This window comes from Tupaia chinensis, unplaced genomic scaffold, assembly GCF_000334495.1.
Source record: "Tupaia chinensis unplaced genomic scaffold, TupChi_1.0 Scaffold141320_1, whole genome shotgun sequence".
Taxonomy (NCBI): domain Eukaryota; kingdom Metazoa; phylum Chordata; class Mammalia; order Scandentia; family Tupaiidae; genus Tupaia; species Tupaia belangeri.
In genome coordinates this window covers 184,089-201,002 of record NW_006201183.1, presented here as the reverse complement: position 1 = coordinate 201,002, position 16,914 = coordinate 184,089, and positions in this window count along the sequence as shown.

Here is a 16,914-nt window from a genome sequence, read left to right as displayed (position 1 = left end):
CCCGCCCTAAGGGGGACGGGGCAGAGCAAGGGCTGGGGCACAGCTGGGCACAACTTCTGGGACTTGGACAACCCTCTGAGCGAGGGGCTTGGCTTTGCTGTCCCTCTGCCCCTGCACCCGTTCCCTTCTTGCTTGCTGTTTACTTGTCCTGTGCATTCAATCACTGTACATCCCCGACGTCTTGTAAAATGAAGGGGCCCTTCTGACAGTGCAAGGAGCCAGGGGGTGCCCAGGACTGAAGAAGCGTCCCGCGCCACAAGTTTTTCCTGTTAGGGCAGGAGGTGGATGGGAGCATCCAGCCTTTACAAAAATAGGTCGGATTGAAATAAATAATGCTCACGGCTTGCATGGTTTAGGGGTACATTCGTCTGGATTATTCCTGGTTTGGGGTGGATTTGGCTCTTGCCTGTAGGAAATGGATGTATGAAGAGAGAATTGAGAAATGTGTGCTCCGCTTACCAGATTATATATTTATATTTATATCAGTAATTTCAAGCATCTATTAGGAGCTGAGAACCAAGGCTTCACAAAGGAGGGGACTTCCTGCCCTAGGTAGCCTGCTCTTAGGCCCAGGAGAGGGAGAAGGGCCACACCACGAAAGGCCACTCCAGGAAAGGCACGTGTTCACAGGGAAATGGGGCAGGGCCAGGTGGTGGCCCACAGGGGAGAGGTACCGAGTCCCTGTGCAGAGGCTGTGAGCACGGGCTCCCCAGGCGTGCAGGCTGTGTTCCGGGGCTGCCGGGACCCCAGTCTGGATCACAGTGTGAAGACAGTGCTAGGTGTGTGTCCATCTCTCTCTGTCTCTCTCTCAAGAGATTAAAGAGCAAAACAAAACAAAAGCCACAGACCTTGAGATAGGATCAATGAGATCGTGGAGATGCAAGAAAGTGCCTTGGGAATACCCAGGATGGAGGGTTCAGCCTTGGGGACGGGGTGCCACAATAGGTGGGTACGTGCCCTGACCTTTCCAGAACAGGCGAGCGAGGGGCCAGCGTGGTGTGGGTGGTGAAGGGGGCTGGTGCGGGTGAGCAGGGCGCGTCTGGACAGAGGCAGGGGGACAGACGTGGGTCGAAGCCTCTGAAAGCAGAGTGTGCTGGGCGGGAGAGTGAGAGTTCTGTTCTGAACAGAAAGTGGCATCCACACGGGAGAGTGAGTGCAGCCCGTAACCAGAGTGGCTGCCGGGCCTGGGAGAGATGACCAGTCAACCCGGATAGTGATCTCTTATTTATTTATTTGGAGAGGTTTTTCACTATAGGGCGCGTACGCTCACCAGACAGAGAGAGACAGAGAGACAGAAAGCGAGAAATCACCCTCCAGGGGGGATGGCCACGCCACAATCCCTTCTCCTCCATTCTCCTCTTGGGATCTTGGGCACGCACGCACAAGCGCCCAGAGTGAGTTTTAAGCCACCGGGTCCAGGACGCGAACCGCGGACTACGTGGGAGTCCAGCGACATAGCCATTACGCTAACTGCTGGTTCCCAGTGATCTCTTATTTTTGGGGATACCAACTGCAGGAACCAGAAAGTCCAGAGCCACCTCCCTGACCTCCCCAACGAGTGCGGGCCGCCCAGGCATACTGGCTTACCTCTCACCTGGAGCTTTTGGAATCTGGAGCAAGTGATGCAAAAAGCAGGAACGGTGGAGAAAGGGTTTTGTCACCGGGACAGCAATGGCATCCAGTGCCGAGGTCAGCCACGCCAGAGGTCAAGGCCACAGACTGCTCTGATGTGTGACTGTGTCTGCAGGCCTGGTTGTGTAGCCTCTCTGGGTTCCTGCTCAACTGCACTGGGCTTTTCAGTGTTCCTGGCAACTCGTTGAGTCACCCTATACCCTAAGATAAACTCCCTCTTGGCTTATTCTGGCCAGAATGATTTCGGATGCTTGCAGTCAAACATGCTGACTAACACGTTATGTGAGAGAAGTGTGAGGACTGTTCTCTTCATATACAAGTTTTTGAAAATCAAAGAGGTTGGGGCCAGCAGGTGGGATGGTGGTAAAGGCACTGGATTCCCACAGGGCTAATCATGGTTTGAGTCTCAGACCCGGCAACTTGAAAATCACACCAGGCACTTGTGTCTGTGTGTCCAAAATCCCAGGAGAATGGAGGAGAAGGGATTGCACATGGCCATCCCCCTAGGGGCTGATTTCTCACTTTCCCTCTCTCTGTCTCTCTCCAGCTAGCACATGCACCTTATGGCAAAAACTTAAAAAAAATAAATAATAATAAAAGTGATCCTTAACATCTGTGGATTTCCTATGAGATTCTAGGCACAGCTGTAGATTTTTAAACAAGCTGTCTTGTTTAATCCTAATGAGGAAATTTAGGCCTAGATAATTTACTTCAAGATCCGTGGCAAAGCTAGGATTTGAACTCGGGTCGTGTGACTCCAAAGTATATGTCCTTTGCACCAGAGAAGGGCTGTCTACACCAAAGAGTTGAGATGATGATGTATTTGTATCATGCTCCGCCAGTTACTGCATGTATCTTTGCGTGCACGCACGCTCAGTGTGCAAAAGAGACAGAAAAGTATATAGAAGCTAAGCACACACAACAGTGGCACTTTTTTTTCTAAAATATGGACCTAAGAGCAAGTTCATGTCGGTGAAAACTGGGGGGTGGGCCAAGTGAAGAGAGCCTGGGTGTGCATGTGACATGGGAGGCAAATGCCTAAGGAGACTACTTTCAGGCGTGTGTTGAGAGCACGGGCCTTCCAGGGAACTTGTGGGAGAGCGTGTGGCAGAGTGAATCATACAATGCGGAAGCCTAGCTGGCCGTCCCAGGCATTCGTAGCAGCCGGAATGACTCCTTTATAGGTAGGGAAGTACAGTTGGTCTACCCCGAATCTTCCTGAGTGGGTGGCCCTAAGCCGTCCACTAGGGGATGCTACAGCGGAGAAGTCAGTGCGTGCCCCCCACGAAGGCAATGGGAAGATAACACGAACTTTAAAGGTGCTCCTAGACATGCAGCCCGAGGAACGAAGGGTAAAGGAGGAGGGACAGTGGTATTATTTTGCCCCGTTGGTGATGGGTATGGGCATACAGCATCCAGAATCCCAGTGTTCTTCCCAGGGTGGGTTTGGATATCCAGAATCAAAATCACATTACAGTGTTTGCTTAAGATACAGATTCTCAGGCTCGAATAAAAATGAGACCGGAACTTCAGGTGGGCCCTGAAAATCTGCATTGTAGCCACTGTCCCTATATGTTTCCAGTGCATGTGGATGCTTAAGAAGCAATACCTGGGGACAGCAGGTGGCGTAGTGTTTAAGGTGCTGGACGATCTTGGTTTGAGTCCGGGACCTGGCAGGTTGAAACTCACACTGGGAACGACTATGTGCATGCGCAAAATCTTGAGAGGAGAATGAGGAGAAGAGGTTGAGGTGTGGCCATCCCCTCTAGGGGGTAATTTCTTGCTTTCTGGCTGTCTTTCCAGCAGGCGAACACACCCTATAACAAAAATCTCTCAAAAAAGAACACACCACCTAACCTGCTTTTTGTTCTCCTGCAAAGTTGTTGAGTTGATGTTTGTGAATGAGCCTTGAATCTGGTTAAACTCCCATGGTCACCTTATCCCGGTCAATATGATAGGACCCCAAGTAGAGATTGATGCATCTGTCAAGGGAGGGTCTAGATCCCCAGCATTCAAACTTTTTCCTGAAACCAGAGATAAGTAAGTCAGAACAAGGTCCGAGATGGGACCAGGGCAGGATTCTCAGGAGGCCACAGCTGGGAGTGTGTGTGGGAGGGAGAGGGACGGACTAACTGCTTTGTCCAAACCGCACACTTTACAACAGAATTAGCACACAGAGAAAAGAGACAGGAACCACTGCAAGGAGACATGCTGGGATCTGGTAGCAACCACATAGTTATAAATACGACGCAGCTGAACTCTCTTTAAAACGTGATTTCATTGCAAACACGCAGGCATGCACGAACGCGAATCCTGCTTACTGCGAGTCTTTTTAAAGCACATAGAAGAAATGATGTTTCTACTTCTTCCCCTTGATTGTGCGTTTCAGGGAGGATATGGGAGGGATGACCGTAAAACAGACACTGTGTTCTTAGCCAAGTCTACTTCAGCTTTCCTCTCCTTGGACCTTTTGGGTTTGTTATCTTCCCACGCTCACCCCCCAGGCCTTCAACACCACCCTCAATGAATTGTAAATTTTTTAAAAGTTAACTAAGGAACTAAAAAACTGGACACTCCAGGCACCCTATACTGAAAACCGGAAATGTTTTCAATCTGTAAACTTTCATACTGAGGAACAAGTTGTTTCATTAAGAAAATGCTTTAAGAAAGGAAATGCAAATATAAAGTGCATAATGCCAAAAAATTTTAAAAAAAAAACAGAATTGCCAAGAACAGTATGTATATAATAAGTAAAAGATTGGGAGAATATGCTGAAAATTCCACATACTTGCGGCGGATTTAACCCAAGAGCCTGCTGTCTCAGGCTTCGAATCCAACTGCGGTGGTGTGCGGTGCTGATTTAGCGATGCCTGCTGTCCCCACCCCGAGGCTGGACTCCACTCAACTGTGGGGGAACCTCCACCTGAATTAGTTCTGTAGCAATCTTTTCCCTGAATAGGTCCCTCTGGGGATACAGTGCAGAAAAAAAGAGCAGAACATAAAAGTATATTTGGAGCACCGTTTCAAGCATGAAAAAATGCAGGACAAAGAAAACAAAATGGTAACAATGATTGTGTCTGGGTAAGACTGTCATTAATTTATATATTATTCTTTATAACTGTCTATACCTGCTGATATTTGTGCAAAGTAGGAAAAGCTTCTAGAAAGAAGATATTCAGTGCCAAAATTTACTCAGTCTCCGGGACATCCCTGGAGGAAGGAGAGAGGCAGGGAGAAGGGGTGACAGGTGTTTTGTCAAGCCTGTATCGTTAGCCAGATACAGAATCCTCTAGGTACACCTGCTGTCCTTATGCCTCAGTTAATCAAGTTAATTATGAGCAGTCAAAGCTCATAATTGACTGATAGTTCAACCTATGGTATCCTTGTAAGTTACAGAGCCAAAGATACATCAATAGTAAAAGTGATTCTCTTTTTTTGTTATTGATTGGTTGGTTGATGGATGGATTTTTAGGCAAGATCTCTCCCTTGCAATCCTCCCACCTCAACCTCCCAAACTCCTGGGATTACAGGCCCATGCCACCACATCCAGCCTTTAGTTTGCTCAGGGAATTGAACCTGGGCTTCCTGTGTGATCTCAGCCTGTGGAACACAGCACCTTAGCAATGGGTACCACTGTGCCTAGGCCTAGGCTGCTTTCTGTTATGAGCCCTGTCTCCAGTTTTCGCTTTTGTTTGGTTTTGCTTCAAGGTTAGCCTCCTTTGGAGACCAGAGCAGCCATGATGGCCCCCCAAGTGAGGAGCAAAGCAATTCTGATTTCAGTGGCCAAGCAGCACCCTACAGCCCAATGGGGGCCTGGCTGTCTGGATTTCACAAGCCCAAGTTGCCTTGGCGTGAAGCCAGAAGGCTGTTTCTCAAGGCCCTAAGAATTCTCCTGGAGGCCGTCTTCCCTGGCACAGGTCAAAGACAGAACACAAGGGAGGGAAGTGAGCCAGACAGACATGTCATCTGATGACCTCAGCCCCAGAAAGCAGGCAGGGAAGGGAGCTGGGCTGAGAAGGCCAGAACATTGAGCATCACAGGAAGAGCAACTCTAACAAGAGAAGCGTCATGTAGGCTCCCAAATGTCAGTACTGGAGAACAGCGGCTGTAAGTGTAGAGTGGTATCTCTCATAGAAGGGTTTATTCTGTACCCCTCCCCAGTTCTGAGTGGTGTCTTACACATAGAGAGGATCAACATGTCTAATTCACTACAAGTTGCTCCAGAATATTCATCCTCCCCTTTCTTCATTCTTCCTTCCTCTTTTGTGAAAAATTTCTTCTGAGGGAGGAAAATGGTGCCACCAGCAGAGTCCCTGTGCCATGATCCAGCCCCAGCCCCAGCTGGCCAGGCATGCAAGTGCATCCCAGTGTGTACAGGAAGACTCAGGGATGTGGACCTGCAACTCTCCCACATAGGCTCGGCACCACACGAATTGTGTCACCACTGTGCTCTGTGGCTGGCCTTTGTCTTCTCTTCTCCGATTCATTAATTTATGCCATATATACTTATTGAGTGCCTATAAGGCGACTTCAATGGTTTGTAGAAAGTGGCATTAAAGCTTGAGTTTATTTTAGTGCAAAAAGTAATCAGAGCTCCTGTATTAAAGAACTTACCATTCAGTTGCAGCCATCTGTGTGGAGAGAGAGAAGGAAGTGAACGTGGTCTTTAAATGAGATACTTTGATAGGGCCTATGTTAGGATGTGTACCAGGTCGATTGGGGGAACAAAGGATTGTTGACCAGTGATGTCTTGTGAAAAGGTGACTCCTGAGCTAAGTCTTAAACATCCCCTACAGGCGGAAAGAGAACAGGAGGGAGAGCAGACACACAAGCACCAGGCGGAGGTGAGCATGCGGTCTGCTGCCCAGAGCACAGGTTCACTCAGGGCAGAGTCAGCAAGAACGCCGGAAGGTGGGCTGAAGTCAGACCAAAGGAAACCAGGCTGCCAGGTCGGGGCTTAATTCCAGAGGCAAGGGATCACCCTTGAGAACTTCTAAGCAGAAGAACAGGCTCGGACCTGTGTTTCAGCAAAGGCATTCTAGCCATTGCGTATAGGATGAGCTGGTGAAGAGACAACACACAGAGGCTTCATCATGGAAGAGCTCATTCCAAGAGCTCAGAAGGAAGAAGCTCCCAACTAGGTTATGGGGCAGTGTGCGTAAGAAGCAGACATCCAATGAGAGACGTTACAGGGAGACACAGGAGGTAGAATCCACACAGCCTGTGGCTGTGCAGGCTGCTAAGACCCTGAGTTTCACTGACTGGGACCATGTGGGAGGCCTGCGTTCAATTTCGGATTGAACCTAAAGGCCAAGTGCAGTGGCATGCACCCGTAAGCCCAGTGACTGAAGGAGGCTGAGACAGAAGGCTCACAAGCTCGAGATTGACCTGGGCACCATGTTAAGATCCTGTCTAAGAAGGAGCTGGGTGTGCTGGGGAGCACCTGTAGCCCCAGCTGGGAGGCTGAGGCAAGAGCCTCACAAGGAGACTGCCTTTCCATGTGTATATACACATCTACGTGTAAGGATGTGGTGGCGCGTCCACACCATGTCTAGCAGGCACTTGGAAGCACCTGAATTTACTTTGGAAGAGTCTCAGGTAATAACCACCCTTGAGTATCTTTGAGGAACAGGTTAGAGTAAGGGCATCTAAGAAGGGGCCAGGTGGTGGTGCATAGGGAGATCCTGGGTTTGCATCCTGAGGGCTTCCTGTCCACACTGGGCACGGGTGTGCCGTGACTCTGGCTGGCTGAGACTAGGGGTGGATTGTGGCTTGAAGACCCTGTTGGGGTGCCTCTTTCTCTGGAAATAAATAAAATGGAACTAAAAAAGAGAGTAAAAGAAGCAGGATCTCACAGAGCTCAGTCACTCACAGGCTGTGTGGTTTAGAGATGTCACTTCACCACTCTAGGTTCAATTTTCTGTCCTGCAAAATGAGGATAATCATGAATTTATCTGCTAGGGTTTCTATGAGGGGAAGATGAGAAAGCCCTTGCAGAGTGACTGTCTGACATAATGGCTCTCCATGAAGGTCACCTGTTACCACTATTACTATTGTAGGATGCACTGCGAACAATGTCAGAGCCTTAACTTAAGCTAGCACCAGGGAAAAACTCAGCCACATTTTCTAAGAACACACCATGATGTTCTTAGATGGTTTTCATATCACCTGCTTGGCCAAATATCACTCCTCATATTTCATATTTAAAAAAAAAATGTAATAGGGGCCAGCAGGTGGCATAGTGTTTAGGTGCTGGACTCCCACATGGTCAAATGTGGCTTGAGTCCCAGACCTGGCGGCTTGAAACTCATGTTAGATGCGTGTGCGTGTGTGCCCAAGATCCGAGAGGAGAATGGAGGAGAAGAGATTGTGATGTGGCCATGCCCTGTGGGGGGTAATTTCTTTCTGTCTCTCTGTCTCTCCAGTGAGCTCATGTGCCCTACAGCAAAAACCTTTAAAAAAAAAATAGTACAATCTATTTAAATCTCCAAAAATCAAATGCCCCATGGTGGTCCTGTAAGTTCTGTTTGATTTGGCCTTGCTTCCTTTCTTTTTTCTTTTTTAAGAATTATTACATTTAAAGTTATTTATTTATTTATTTATTTGGCCAGAAAAGGACACAGCAAGAGCAAAAGAGGAGGGGGCAGGAGTGAGAGGGCAAGTAGCCAGGTCTAGGGCTCGAACCATAGTCAGAGATACAGGAATCCAGTGTCCTTAACCAGCATACCACCAGCCGACCCCCTTAGCTCCCTTCCTAATATCCTCTCTACTTCCCGCTCACTCACTTCACACCAGCCACAAGACTTGCTGTGCTGTTCCTCAGACATACCTGATATGCCCCCACCTTAGAGTCTTTGCACTCACTGTTCCCTCTTCCTGGCATGCCCTTCCCCACTGTCTTCATGATTTGCCTCCTCATTTCCATCTAGTATCCAGATTCCATTTCCTCATACAGGATCATTAGGACCACCCTAAAATTGTGCCCGGTATTAGCAGCTATTCCTTTATCCTGCATTATTTTTCTTATTGGACTCATTGTCCAATGAGATGTTCTGACATCTTATTATATATACAATTGCTTATTTCTTTATTGCCTCTTCTCCTCAGTGTAAGCTTCATCCTAATCACCCTACTTTATGCCTAGAAGAGAGTCTAGACCCCAGTAGGCTCTTAATAAATATTTCTTAAATAAATGAAATATTTAGTATTTCATAAATATTAAATAATTCCCTACTGAAATCACTTTCATCTCTTGGTTTTTCTGTTTTCTTTCTACTTCTTCACATGTTCCTTCTTGGTCACCTTTATTGGGTCTTCCCTCTCTCTCTCTTTTTTTCTTTAAGAATTATTTTGGGGCCAAGAGGTGGCGTCATAGTTAAGGTGCTGGACACTCCCACGGGGCCAACCATGGTTCAAGTCCTGAACCTGGAGGCTTGCTTCAGCAAGTCCGGAACTCAAAAACACTATTGGACTCAAACCACGGTCAGCCATGTGGGAGTCCAGTGGCCCTAGCCCCCATGCCACCTGCCGGCCCTCCCTCTCTGACTTTTAAATGCTAGTGTTCCTCAGGACTCCATCCAAGATCTTTTTTCTCTCTCTTCACTCTCTCCTTGGGTGAGCTCATTCATTTCCCTGAATTTAAGTATCATCTTTATGTGGCTTCCAAATTATTTCCAGGTCCAGAACTCCAGGTATGCATGGACCAATTGCCTACTTGACATCACTCTTGAATATACAGTAGGCATCACAGAATTATCATGTCTGTAATGGAACTCTTGATCCCCCCACCTCCCTAACTCCTGGAAACACAGATACTCCTATCAAAGTCTGTCACCCTTTAGAATTCTGTGTAGGAAAGTCTGGTTGGAAAGGGGAAAAGCTGTTCTGTTCATGTAGGACTTTGCCTTAGTTAAAGTGAAAAAAAAAAAACAGTTCCATCAAATGAGAGCAGCAGATAGAAATAAGGGAGGAGCTTTGGCATTAGAATTGTTCCCTCTGCCCCATACTCCTATTTCAGTCGAAGCACCATTGCCACTGGGTTACTCAAGCCAAAAGCCCGGCAGTATGCTCTCTCACTTGCACTTCCAATCGACTAGCCAGTTCTATTTGATCTTAAAATATAGTGTGTACAAGACAGCAGGTGGGGTGCAGGTTAAGGCAGCAGGATTCCACATGCTAGCTACATGGTTCAAGTCCCAGAGCCAGCAGTTTAAAAAGTCTGCTGGGGACATGTGTGTGCATGCCAAAATCCTGAGAGGAGAATGGAGGAGAAGGGATTGTGGTGTGGCCATCCCCCCGAAGAGTGATTTCTTACTTTCCCTCTCTCTCTTGCTGTCTCTGTTGGCAAGTGCACTCACGCTATGGCAAAACTCACCATCATCTCTCACATAGACCTCCAAAGGAGCCTCCTAATTGGGCCTGCCATGCCCATCTTATAGCTTTTCTTTTTTTGTTTCTACTATAGGGTGCATGTGCTCACCAGAGATAGACAGAGACAGACACAGAGAGAGAGAAAGTGAGAGATCACCCAGAGGGGGTTGGCCACACTGCAATCCCTTCTCTTTCAGTCTCTTCTGAGGATTCTGGGTATGCACACACATATGACGTGACATGAAGCCAACCCAAATGCAAACAGATGAATGGATTGAAAAAGTGTGGCTTTTTCTTATTTTAAAGTCTTTAACCAATATGAGGTCAGGGTCCTCAAAAGTTCATGGAAAATGTGGACCGTGAAATGACATATCGATTCCAAAATTCTTTGCACCAAAATAAATTCATACTTTAATTTGAACTGATTGAATTGACGTGATTTCCAAGCTTCCAAGTCCAAGGACCTGAACTACAGTGGGCCATGTGGGATCCAGCTGCCTTAACTTCCTTGCCATCTGCAGGCTCCCATCTGATAGCTTTGAACCCATTTTCCAAACAGCAACAGGACTCATCTTAAACTGTCCATTGAATCATGGCATGTTTTTAAGAAGCTCTTTTTTTTTTTTTGAGTGTTTTCTTTCTTTCTTTTTTTTTTTTTTTTTTTTTTTTTTTTTTTAGGGTGTGTGTTGTCACCAGAAAGGCAGAGAGAGACAGAGAGATAGCAAGCGAGAAATCACCCCTCCAAGGGGGATGGCCAAGCTACAATCCCTTCTCCTTCATTCTCCTCTCAGGATGTTGGGCACGCATGCATACATGCCTGGCGTGAGTTTAAGCTACCAGGTCCAGGACTTGAACCGCGGTTGGCTGCATGGGAGTTCAGCAACATAGCCATTATGCTAACTTCTGGTCCCAGAAGCTCTTATAGAAGACATTAAGAGTTTTCACCACACACACAAAAGATAAGTGAGGGAATGCATATATTAAATAGCTCCATTAGCCATTCCACAAGGTATACGTATTTCAAAATAAGATGATGTACACAATACGTAACATTTTTATTCTATCTATTAAATAGAAATAAATACAAAATAAGACCCCTACACAACCATCTGTTGTACTCACAGCAATACTTAAATCCCTTCCTATGGCCATGCCCAAATCCTGTTGATTGCCTCAGCCTCAGCACACACCATTGTGGATACACCACCTCAACCAGTTCTCCATTTATTTTGGGGACACATCCAGCTCTTTATCATCTGAGGACTTGACACATACTGTTCTATCTGGAATGATCTTTCAATTTGTCACACAACTAGCTGTTTCTTTTCATTCTTTTTTCATTTTAAAAGTCACTTGCTTCTCAGAGCGGTTTTTCCTAATCACCTATATAGAAATTTAACAGTGCAATCTAAATACAAAGGGACTTCAAAAAGTCTGTGGGAAAATGAAATTAAAGTATGAATTAATTTTGGCGCAATGACTTTTGTAATCCACATGTTATTTCAAAGTACACGTTTTTCCATGAACTTTTTGAAGACCCTGAGCTCATATTGGTTAAAGACTTTAAAATAAGAAAAAGCCACACTTTTTCAATCCATTCATCTGTTCACATTTGGGTTGGTTTCATGTCTTAGTAAGTGTGAATAGTGCTGCAATAACAAGGATGTGCAAGTGTTTTTCTAATTGAGTGTATTCCTATCACCCAGGAGTGGAATTGCTAGATCATATGGTAGCTCTATTTGTAGGTCTTTGAGGAGACACCATGTTCTCCACAGTGGCTATACTAAGTTACATTTCCACCAATGCTACAGGAGAGTTCCCTTTTCTCTCTCTCTCTTTTTTTTTTTTTTTTTTATTGTTTTAGAGGTTTTTGCTATAGGGCACTTGCGCTCGCCAGAAAGACAGAGACAGAAAGACAGAAAATGAGAAATCACTTCCCAAGGGGGTTGGCCACGCTGCAGTCCCTTCTCCTCCATTCTCCTCTCAGGATTTTGGGCACACAAACACAATTCCCAGCATGAGTTTAAGCCATCGGGTCTGGGACTCGAACTGCGGTCGACTACATGAGAGTCCAGTGACACAGTCATTACGCTAACTGCTAGTCTTGATTTCTCTTTTCTCCATAGCCTTGCCAGCATTTATCATTCTTTATTATTATTTTTTTAATCTTAGCCTTTCTGACTAGGGTTAGGTAGTATCTCACGGTGATTTTGATTTGCATCTCCCTTATGATAACGGATGTTGAGCATTTTTTCAATTTTTTCATATGCTTTATTTTTTAAATAATTTTTATTTAACTTTATTTATTATTATTATTTTTAAAATTTGACTTGGGACTTGGTGAGAAAGCAAGCCACCAGATCCAGAACTTGAACTGCAGTTAACCATGTGGGAGTCCAGCCCCTTTAACCACACCATCCCCTACTGGCCCTTTCATATGCTTTTTGTGCACATGAAGTGCATATGTCATCCTTAAAGAATTATCTGTTTGGCTCATTTGCATATCTATTAATTGGGTTGACTTTTCCCCCTTGGGTAAGCTGCTTGATTTCCCTGTATATTCTGGTTATCAATCCCTTATCTGAAACAATTTGCAAATATATTTTCCCATTCCAAGGGTTGTCAATTCACTCTAATTATTGTTTCTTTTGCTGTGCAGAAGCTTTTTAACTTGATGTAGTCTCACTTAATTATTTTTGTGATTCTTGCTTGTGCTTGGGGTTTTTATTTAAGAAGTCTTGCCTAGGGACCAGCAGTTGGCATAATGGCTATGTCACTGAACTCCCATGTAGTTGACCACAGTTCAAGTCCCAACCCAGTGGCTTAAACTCATGCCAGGCAGTGTGCATGCATGCCCAAGATCCTGAGATGAGAATGGAGGAGAATAAAGTGTGGCATGGTCATCCCCTCTGGGGGGGGGGGTGATTTCTTACTTTCTCTCTCTCTCTCTGTCTTTCTGGTGAGTGCATGCACCCTGTAGCAAAAACCTCTCAAAAAAAACAAAAAGTCTTGCCTTTGATGTCTTTAAAAGTTTCTCCTGTGTTTTTCAACAGTTTTATAGTTTGAGATCTTAGATTTAGATCTTTAATCCATTTTGAGTTTATTTTTGTTAGTGTGAGAGATAGTGGTCCAGGAAGACTTACTGCTAAGCAAAGCAAGCCAGACTATGAAAGAAAGGCATTGAATGTCCCCACTCAATATATGCCAAATGTCTGTACTTCAGGGCAGAAATGGAAAGACTGGAAGGTATAAAGGCATTGAGAGCAACTCATTCTGGAGCCAGTATGGTAGGAGGGTGGGAAATAGGGAGGGTGAGAGGGAGGGAATCAAGGGAACAAAGAAACGATTTAAGGGACATAGAAATGGAAACTTACCTCTTGATGGTAATGTCTATGGTAGTATCTTTGACTGGAACAGTATACAGTGACGGGAAATTCATTTGGTATGCTCATACACAGTGATTGAATGTGAAAAATACATAATGAAATAAAATAAAATGGAAAAAAATAAAAACTAAAATTAAAAAAAGGTCATCTTGACCCAGATGGAGTACCAGATAACATATTTATCCAGCATCTTGTAACAGCTAAAAAGCTGCTCAAAATCTCTGAAATAGTGTTTTCAGACCCTGGACATCAGGCAGCAGAGGTGAGTAACTTCTGAAAGAACAGTAATAAACAAGGTACGCCCTGTGATTGCCTTAGGCTGTTACTTGGAGACAGCCTCTGTCACAACAGGTAACATAGGCAGGGCCCAGTGGTCTCCCTCGGATGAGGAAGTGGAGCTGGGCAATCGGGTCAGCCATGGTGGCTAATTTGCAGGGCAGAGTACCAGAAAAGAGGGAGCAGCACAAAGGAAAGGAGAGCTCTGGAGAACTGGTGAGGCTCTCCTTTGAAGCTTCAGCTAAATACCGATCAGTGCCTGTGTGGGAGGAAATCACACGGTCAGGGAAGAACAACCTGAGAGGGCAAGAAGGAACACTCTCTGGACTTCACGCTGGGCTTAAACGAATTTGTGTTCCCATCAGCCAAAGTGGGAAAATCTCCAAATTTATGGGATATCAGATACAGTACCCAAAAAGTGTTCTATCAGGAAAGAAGAAAATTAGTCCTAAAGGTTGCTCTGATCTCAAATAATAAAGAATAAAAGCAAGCCTCAAAAGGAGTAAAAAACAGCCTCAACCTGTTACTTACGTGAAATAAGTAGCAAAGCACAAGGATATTTATAAGAATGTAGATATATGCAGCATTCAACAGTGTAAAATTTACAATAATTAGCATTTAATCAGATATTACCACATATGTAAAGAAGCAGAACAATATATCCCATAATAATTTAAAAAGCGATCAGTGGGGGGCTGGCAGGTAGTGCAGTGGTTAAGGTCCTGAACTCCCACAGGGCTAACCATGGTTCAAGTCCCAGATCTAGTGATTTGTTTTCTCACTCCTCCTCTCTCTGATCAAATTGAAAAATAATAATAAATCAATAAAATTAAATAATTATTTTAAAAAAGCAATCAGTAGAAACAGACCTAGAAATGACATAAATAATAGAATGAGTAGACAAGGACAATTAATCATTTTTATAACTACAATATCACATTGTAACTATGTACCATGTCGAGACAAGCAGATGGTATGGTTGTTAAGGCACTGGACACACCCCCATGGTCAACCATGGTTCGAGTCCTGGGCCTGGTGGCTGGCTTTCCCACTTTCTCTCTCTCTCTCTGTCTCTTTCTGGTCAAATTAAAATCAATGAATGAATATATAAAATTAAATAAATGATTATATAAAAAACTAAATACCATGTTAAAGAAGGTAAAAGAAAGATAGACTATGCTAAGTAGAGCTATGAAAGATATAAACATATTTTTAAAAATACATTGGATGGGATTAACCACAGATTATACATTTTTTTCTTTATTTTTTTAATATTACATTTAGTCACATATATCTTCACAGTGTATAACATTACTTTTTCCAACAGAAAGACCATGTATCTCAGTAAAGACAAAGGCATTACTATACCCATCATTAGCAGCAAATAGTTTTTCATTTTTTGGTCAATTAAATGTATTTTTTTCTTTTGCTTCCCATATTCTCTACCATCCCTTTATTCCCCACCCCTGTATTATACCTATCTTTACTATCTCTATTATCTTCCATTGCCATCCCTGCTACCACACCTTCAAAATTTTTGGTTTCTGTTGTAGAGAGCAGATAATTGGTATATATTGAGTGAGGACATACAAAGTCTCTCTTTCATAGTCTGACTGCTTCACTTAGCATTAAGTCTTCTACATTCATCCAAATATCAGGGTTTCATTTTTTAAAAGATTTTTGCTATAGAGCATGTGCGCTAACCAGAAAGACAGAGACAGAGAGACAGAAAGCGAGAAATCACCCCCCAGGGGGGATGGTCACGCCGCAATCCCCTCTCCTCCATCCTCCTCTCGGGATCTTGGGCACGCACGCACACGCACCCGGCGTGAGTTTTAAGCCACCGGGTCCGGGACGCGAACCACGGTCGACTACGTGGGAGTCCAGCGACATAGCCATTACGCCAACTGCTGGTCCCGGTACAAAACCTTTTGAAATTCATACATAGTTTTCCCCTTAGACATATTTTCATGAGCCTCTTTTTTTTTTTTTGGAGAGGTCTTTTTTGCTATAGGGCACGTGCCCTTGCCAGAAAGACAGAGAGAGACAGAGAGACAGAAAGCGAGAAATCACCCCCCAGGGGGATGGCCACGCCACACTCCCTTCTCCTCCACTCTCCTCTCGGGATTTTGGGAATGCACACACACGTGCCTGGTGTGAGTCTCTGTCACCTCCACTCTCCTCTCGGCTTCTCCTCTCAGGATCTTGGGCACACACGCACACGCACCCAGCGTGAGTTTAAGCCACCAGGTCTGGGACTTGAACCGCGGTCCACTATGTGGGAGTCCAGCGACATAGCCATTACGCTAACTGCTGGTCCCCAAATCAGTTTTTTAGTCAAAAGTTTTAAAATGCTATTTCACCAGTTCAGTCTTATGTACTTAATCTATCTTCTGTTGTGGTTCAATCTTCCCGATTAAATTCTGGGATATAATATTCAACTCCAGACTTGTCCCTACAATTAAGTTGGCCATTTTCTTAGTTTTTGAACTCTTATTTCTGTGTGTTAGTGTTTAATTTTTCTGGTATAGCACTCCCTTGAGAACTTCTGGTGATCATTTCTGGTGTTGGTAAATTCTTTCAGGTGTTGTTTATCTGAGAATAATCTTGTCTTTTCTTTCCATATGAAGGATAATCTTGTTGGGTACAGTATTCTTGGTTGAAATTGCTTTTTTCTTAACACTTTGAATATATTTTCCCATCCTTTCCTCCCTCACATTGTTTCCGATGAGAGGTCTGCTGTTAGCCTAATGGGATATCCTTTGTAGGTAACTTGCCATTTTTCTCTTGCTGATCTTAGTATCTTGTTTTTGTCTGTGGTTTTGGGTCAATCTGGCTATAATGTGTCTTGGAGAAGATCTTCTTGGGTTGATTCTATTTGGAGTCCTTTATATTTCTTGGGAATGGACTTTGAGTGTCTCTCTAAGTTTGGAAAGTTTTCTTCTAGGATTTCATGGAATAGATTATCAATGCCCTTAAGAGTCTCTTTGACTTCTTGGATACCAACTATACGGATGTTTGGACATTTGATGGTATCTAGTATTTCTCGTATATTATTCTCATATTTTGGGCAATTTTCTCAGTCTTTGTGGTGGATTTTTCTAGGCCAGCTATTTTCTCTTCTACATCCAAGATTCTACTTTCTGTTTGATCTAGTCTGCTTTTAATACTTTCAAGGGAGATTTGACTTCCTGTATTATAGCCTTTATCTCTAACAGGTCCATTTGATTCTTTTTTAAAGTGTGTAATT